Below are 6,947 nucleotides of genomic sequence, written 5' to 3'. Positions count from 1 at the left end.
TAACTTTGTAGAAAGCAGTTTAAGTGGAAAGATCTGGTCAAAAGCCAAATTATAAGGCATTAAAAAGAGAGGAGAGGGCAGCTAGATGGCATGGTGGATAGCGCACTGGCCCTGGATTCAGGAGGACCTGAGTTCAAATCCTGCCTCAGACCCTTGAAACTTACTAGCTGTGTGACCCTGGGCAAATCACTTAACCCCAATTGCCTCACCAATAAAAAGAGAGAGAGAAGAGGAGAGGAAGCAGAACGATCATTTAACTTAAGGACAATAGTTGGCAGTGATGGAAAGATCAAAGGTGGTTTTTTTTTTCAGAATGGACATGGGGATAAAAGAAGGGAATAAGGGAGTAAACACTTATTAAACACTTACTATGCGACAGGCATTGTGCCAAACACTTTTTTCTTTTTAAATTTTATAAAAGTATTTTATTATTTTCCAGTTACATGTAAGGATAGTTTTCTAAGCACTTTTTATAAATATGATTTCATTTGATCCTCACAACAATTCTGAGAGGTAGGCTCTGTTATTAGCCCCATTTTACAGTTAAGGAAACTGAGACAAGCAGAGGTTAAATGACTTGCCCAAGGTCACACAGCTAGAAAATGTCTGAGGCTAGATTTGAATTCAGATCTGCCTGACTCTAGGCCCAGCACTCTATCTCCTTGTAGGCAGCAGGAAAGTAGCCTATTGAGAGGAGCAAGACAGATCTGTTGGTGGGGACAAGATAGAAGGAGGCCACCTGCACTATTCAAGGGGTTGTCCTTCTCAGGAATCAGGTCACCTTTTTATGTGAGATGGGCTTAGGTGTGTAGATGAGAACAACATTATGGAAATGGCCAACATGACCCCAGGACGTGACCTCAGCTCACACATGGTAAATGTGACTATGCTAGCAAAGCCAACACAATCTGATCATCAGTTCTGAGGGCAACAGAATGTGTAGGTCTTACAGCATAAACACAAGTGAATAACCCAGGAAAAACCAAGCCTAACTGACAGACAAACATATCTACAAAGCCCATTCAGGGAATCTACAATTAACTGGTGAGGGACTGGGTGAATACTAGTTCTTCCAGCTCACTATAGGTGGTGCAATGAACTTGGAGACAACAAAACCTGAGTTCAAATCCTGATTCAGATGCTTAACTAGCTGTATGATCCTGGGCAAGTCACTTCTGCTGTATCTGCTTTCTCAATGGGAGGGACACCTACCTACTTGACAGAATCCTGTAGGCAGAACACTTGCCCAGCCTTTCAGCACCATGGACAGGATGGCTTTATTAGGACTAGTGAAGTGCTCTGCCCTTCCTAGATTCAGCCATCCAGCCAGCCAGGCCATCCTATGGTCTCCTTGCTGCTGCCCCAACCCTATGCAGATCTGTCCTCTTGGCTTCCCCCATCCCCTGCCTTCCATCTCTCCCTGGGCAAGTGGACTCCATCATGGCAGAATGATTAAAAACATGAGAGACATTGTATCTGGGTAATTTAGTAATTTTATTATTATGGCCAGCAGGTTATTAATAAAAAGATGGTCATTTGGACATCTCTCTCAGATGAAAGACCCCTAATGATGGTGGGGTCACAGATTATTTGGCCTTCAAAGAGGAGGTATTTCCTGAGGGATGCCTAATCACTTCCGATTGGTCAACTTAATTTGGAGTGTGAGAATTGGAGTGCTACCAACCTGCTGAGGAAGACATTGCAGGGAAGCTCCACCCTGAGGAGAAAGCATGAGGTCACCTTTCTGGGGTTTGAAGGTTGGATTGGTGTCCGGAAGTTGTGTCTACCACCTATGGGTCGTGTCAATCAGTACTAACAGCCAATAAGCTTGGAGCCGTGTGTGAGGACGGCCCTGCTTCCTGTTTCACAGGGGGCTTCTGGGAGAAGTGGCAAGGGATCTGGGTCTTTTTCGTTCAGGACTTCAGTTTGGCGGCAGACAGAGAACTTTATGCGGGCTGTTAGGGAAAGGCAAGGTTTTATCTCTGGCTATCCCAAATAGATCTAAGCTAGGGTTTTCCATTCTATTAGAAATCTGTTCTCAATCTCTCTGCACTAACTTTTTTTTTTAGTGAGGCAATTGGGGTTAAGTAACTTGCCCAGGGTCACACAGCTAGTAAGTGTTAAGTGTCTGAGGCAGGATTTGAACTCAGGTACTCCTGACTCCAGGGCTGGTGCTCTATCCACTGCACCACCTAGCTGCCCCTCTACACTAACTTCTAATACACTTTGATAAATACTTAAAAGCCTAAACTCTTGCTGAATTGATCAGTAAATCTTAGCTAGTTTCTCCCCAACACTGGAGTCAGGTCAGGCAGCCACACATTCGATTTTAAACATCACAGCTAGAATTTTAGGCTTTACAGGAGGTAGGCTATATTAAAACGAAGGGCTGAGAGCAAACTCCCCCCCCCCCCAACAACCTTGAGCTAATTAAAAATCTTCTCCCCAGACCAAATGTTTATTGCCCAGGAGTTTAGGTGGGTCAATCTTATTTTATCAAGATTCCTACAAGTTGATAGCCCTGACCAGGACCAAGGAGAGTTGATTATTTGATCAAGAAAGACTTTGCAATTGGGGGAAAGTCAGGATCTCCAAGACATCAATTACAAAAATCATTTCTCACATGAGCACGAATCTTTGATTTGCATTCTAGAGGTATGCCCAGAGGCACAGATATGGGGCATAGCTGACTCCCAACATGGGCCTTGATTATAGCACTCACAGACTTAGGGACAGCTCCCCTGTGTTCTCTCTCTGGTTGACTGGAGATCTTGCTTCATTCCCATTTGGGTGTGTTTTGTCTGTTCTTGGGTCTCTTCTGATTTCTGTTGACTGGGTCCTTTGATCGGAGGTTGGCCAGCTGTTCATGATTTCCTCTGGTGTAAGCAGCATTGGGTGGCAAAAAGCTAAAGGTTACCCTCCCCTTATGAGTGACCAGGGAACGTGACCATTTTTACTCTGAACCCCCATAGTGCCTCTAGACTATAGTAATTGGATACCTGGTAGATAAATGTATTTCTAGCCCAATAACCCTCTTGGATACAGGAAGAAGAGACCAGCCAGCTACACCCTAGCCACCTTGTTCTTGATTCCTTCCTGCTCCCCCACCCCTTCCCCCACCTTTCAAGGGAGCTGCTAGTGGAGTAAGCTACTTTCCTACTCTGTCATCCTTGGCAACAGGGGGCTAGGTAGAGCAGTGCCAAGCCTGAAGTCAGGAAGACCTGAGTTCAAATCCAGATGCAGACATTTACTAGCTGTGTAATCCTGGATAAGTCATTTAGCCCGGTTTGCCTCAGTTTTTCATCTGTAAAATGAACTGGAGAAAGAAATGATAAATCACTCTAGTATCTCTGCCAAGAAAACCCCAACTAGGATCATGAAAAATTGAACACAACTGAAAAACAACTAAATGACAATAACAACAACAAGAACTGACCCTTGTTATCAGAACTGCAACCTAAACTTACAGAGGGACCAGGCTGAGTAGCAGTGTGTAGCTCTGTGACTTGTGTCTATTTGGGTGGGGAGGATCCCTACAGCCCAAGTTCTGTAACGATTGGAATGACGCCACCTGCTGGAGAGCTACTGTAGGAAAGCTCTGCCATAAGGAGAAGGGCAAGCCATGTGGTTTTTCTTGGCTTCAGGAAGTGACGTTTGCTTGTGGGTACTGTCTTGTTTTTTTTATTTATTTTTGCAGGGCAATGAGGGTTAAGTGACTTGCCCAGAGTCACACAGCTAGTGTCAAGTAGCTGAGACTGGATTTGAACTCAGGTCCTCCTGAATCCAGGGCTGGTGCTTTATCCACTGTGCCACCTAGCTGCCCTGCTTTTTTGTTTTGTTTTTTTGTTTTTGTTGTGGGTACTGTCTATAAAAGAGGCAAGGCTTGCTCTCTCGGTCTCTTTCTGGAGGACCTCAGCGGGGAGAGGAGTTGGAGACATTGGCTCCCTGAGATAGACAGCTGAATCTAGGCCTTTCTCTCTTCACCAGATTCTTATTCTCCTTAATAAATGCTTAAAAGTCTAACTCTTGTTAAAGCTTCTAATTTATTGGCGACCACTCATTAGATATTTTAGACAGACTAGCTAGACTTTTAGCCCCTCACTATCCTTTTTTTTTTTAAGTGAGGCAATTGGGGTTAAGTGACTTACCCAGGGTCACACAGCTAGTAAGTGTTAAGTGTCTGAGGCTGGATTTGAATTCAGGTCCTCCTGACTCCAGGGCTGGTGCTCTATCCACTGTGTCACCTAGCTGCCCCGCCCATTACTATTCTAAAGGGAAAAAAGGGATTGTCTCCAGATTGACTCCTCTTCCCCATTGGAACTGGGTATTGGGTTCTAGGACACCAAGTCTTCTTCACTTGAAACATCTCCTGAGACATGGCTCAAGTCAGGTAATCACTGTACAGTTGTGTAGGGGCTTTCTCCCGCCTATTATGCTGAGGTATGAACATTCATTGCTCTCTCTACCAGCCCCTCCATGAGCACAACCAGCTCACCCCTTAGCAATAAGTGGTTGCAAGTGAGTGTCCATAGGGTCCCCTTTGGGGCTATCCTGTACAGGGGCAGGTTGCACAGTTTCTCCACACCTGGGTCTGCAAGGGCTTTTCATACACCTGAAATTGGTGTGCCCCATGAACATCAAACCTACTCAGCAAAAATTCCTCCTTGTTGAATGTCTCAATATCAACTCATGCCTCATCATTTGTTTCTGTCAGCAATCTTCTGAGCTAGTGTTAGAGTTAGGTGGTTACCTTCTTTCTGTTTCTTAGCCTTGAGAAGTAGGTACTGGTTGGGAGTCTCTCAGTCTCTCCATCTTCAGAAACTCCAATGCACAAACCAACAGGTAGACATGGCACCTCACCTAAGCATGCAGAGCACAATTTCTTCCATGCACAAAAAAAATGCTTAACACAAAACAACTTAGGAAAGTGGTTGCACATGCATCTAAGTGACAATGCTAACGCTTCTCTGTGTGCCTTGCATGCATGAGTTCAGAGTCCCAACTAAGTTAGAAAAAAAGGAAAGTGTCCACAGTGCTCTGCACCCCCACCCAATGACTTTGTGTTGTCATACCTCAAAATTATCCTTGAAATTTAGCTGTATTGAGGAATAGGAGAACATACAAGAATTCAATTCAGTAAACGCTAATTAAGCACCTACTGTGTACCAGGCATTGTGCAGGGATAGTACCACTGTCCACGGTGGATATAATAATGATAGCTAGCAACAGAGAAAACAGAATTGCTCCATTTTATTTTGCTCCTGTTTTCTGCTTAGCACAATGCCTGGCACATAATACATGCTTAATCAATGTTGATTGATGGCTTGATTTTCTCTGCCAAGGACAGCAATCTTTCCATAGAAAAGAAAAGAACAAAAATGAATAAATGGTGTCATGCGTTAGTAAGGGGATATGATAAGAGACACCCCCTATTTTTTTACCCTTGATGAGTTTAGGTTACCTGGCCCAGATGGATAGCATCTTTGGGGCCATCTTTGAGTGAATGTGATTGAGGAGCCACAGTCAAGAACATCTGAATGGCTAAGGAGGACCATAGGCCTGGAGAAGAGCAAATGTCCCCATTTTCACAAAAGGAAGGAACATGGAACTTACAAATTGCAGGTCAGTAAGCTTTTTCATCTTTATATTTTATTTTTCCAATTACATGAAAAAACAATTTTCAACAACTGATTTTTAAAAATTTTAATTTAGTCTTTTATTTTTCCCAATTACATGTAAACTCAATTTTTAACATTCATTTTAAAAGTTTTTGAGTTCCAAATTATCTTAGTCCCTCCTTCTTCCCACATTGAGAAGGCAAGTAATTCAATATAGGCAACAATTGATTTTTAAAACATTTTGAGTTCCAAATTTTTCTCCTCCCTGCCTTTGCTCTTCAATGAGAAGGCAAGCAATTTGGTATGCTATACATGTGCAGTTATGCAAAACATATTTCCATCTTAGCCATGTTACAAAAGATAATACAAACAAAAAAAATGCAAGAAAAAATGTAAAAGTTAAAAAACAGTATGCTTTGATCTGCATTCAGACTTCATCAGTTCTTTCTCTGGAGGTGGATAGCATTTTTCATCATACTTCTTTTGGAACTGTCTTGGACCATTGAGAGTGAGTGAAGTCACTCTCAGCTTATAATCACACAATTTGGCTGTTACTGTGTACAGTGTTCTCCTGGTCTGTTCACTTCACTATGTATCAATTCAAAAAGGTGTTTCCAAGTTTTTCTGAGAGCATCTTGCTTTTTATTTTTTCTATCCCAATAGTTTTCCCTCACAACCATATATATGCCACAACTTGCTCAGCCATTCCCTTCCATTGATAAACATCCCCATAATTTATAAATTATTGCCACTACTAAAAGAGCTGTTATAAATATTTTTGGTACAAATTGGTCCTTTTCCTTTTCCTTTGATCTCTTTGGGATACTGACCTATAAGGATAATGCTGGGTCATAGTTTCAAATTGTTCTCCAGAATGGTTGAATCGGTTCACAACTCCACCAACAGTGTATTGGTGGCCCAATTTTCCCACATTGCCTTGAATATTTCTCATTTTCCTTTTCTGTCTTATTAGCCAATCTGATAGATGTGAAGTGGTACCTCAGAGTTGTTTTAATTTGTATTTATCTAAACAATAGTGATTTAGGGCATTTAAAAATATGACTATAAAAAACTTTGATTTCTTCATCTGAAAACTGTGTGTTTGTATCCTTTGACCATTTATCAAGTGGAGACTTTTATTCTTATAAATTAAACTCGGTTCTCTATATATTTGAGAAATGAGGTCTTTATCAGCGACATTTGCTGTAAAAATTTCCCCCAGGTTTCTGCTTCCCTTTTAATCTTTACTGCATTATTTTTGTTTGTACAACCCCTTTTTAATTTAATACAATGAAAATTATTCATTTTACATATCATAATTCTCTCTAT

The sequence above is a fragment of the Dromiciops gliroides genome, chromosome 3, assembly GCF_019393635.1.
Source record: "Dromiciops gliroides isolate mDroGli1 chromosome 3, mDroGli1.pri, whole genome shotgun sequence".
In the NCBI taxonomy this organism is placed as follows: Eukaryota; Metazoa; Chordata; class Mammalia; order Microbiotheria; family Microbiotheriidae; genus Dromiciops; species Dromiciops gliroides.
Note: the sequence above shows the minus strand (reverse complement) of the source record.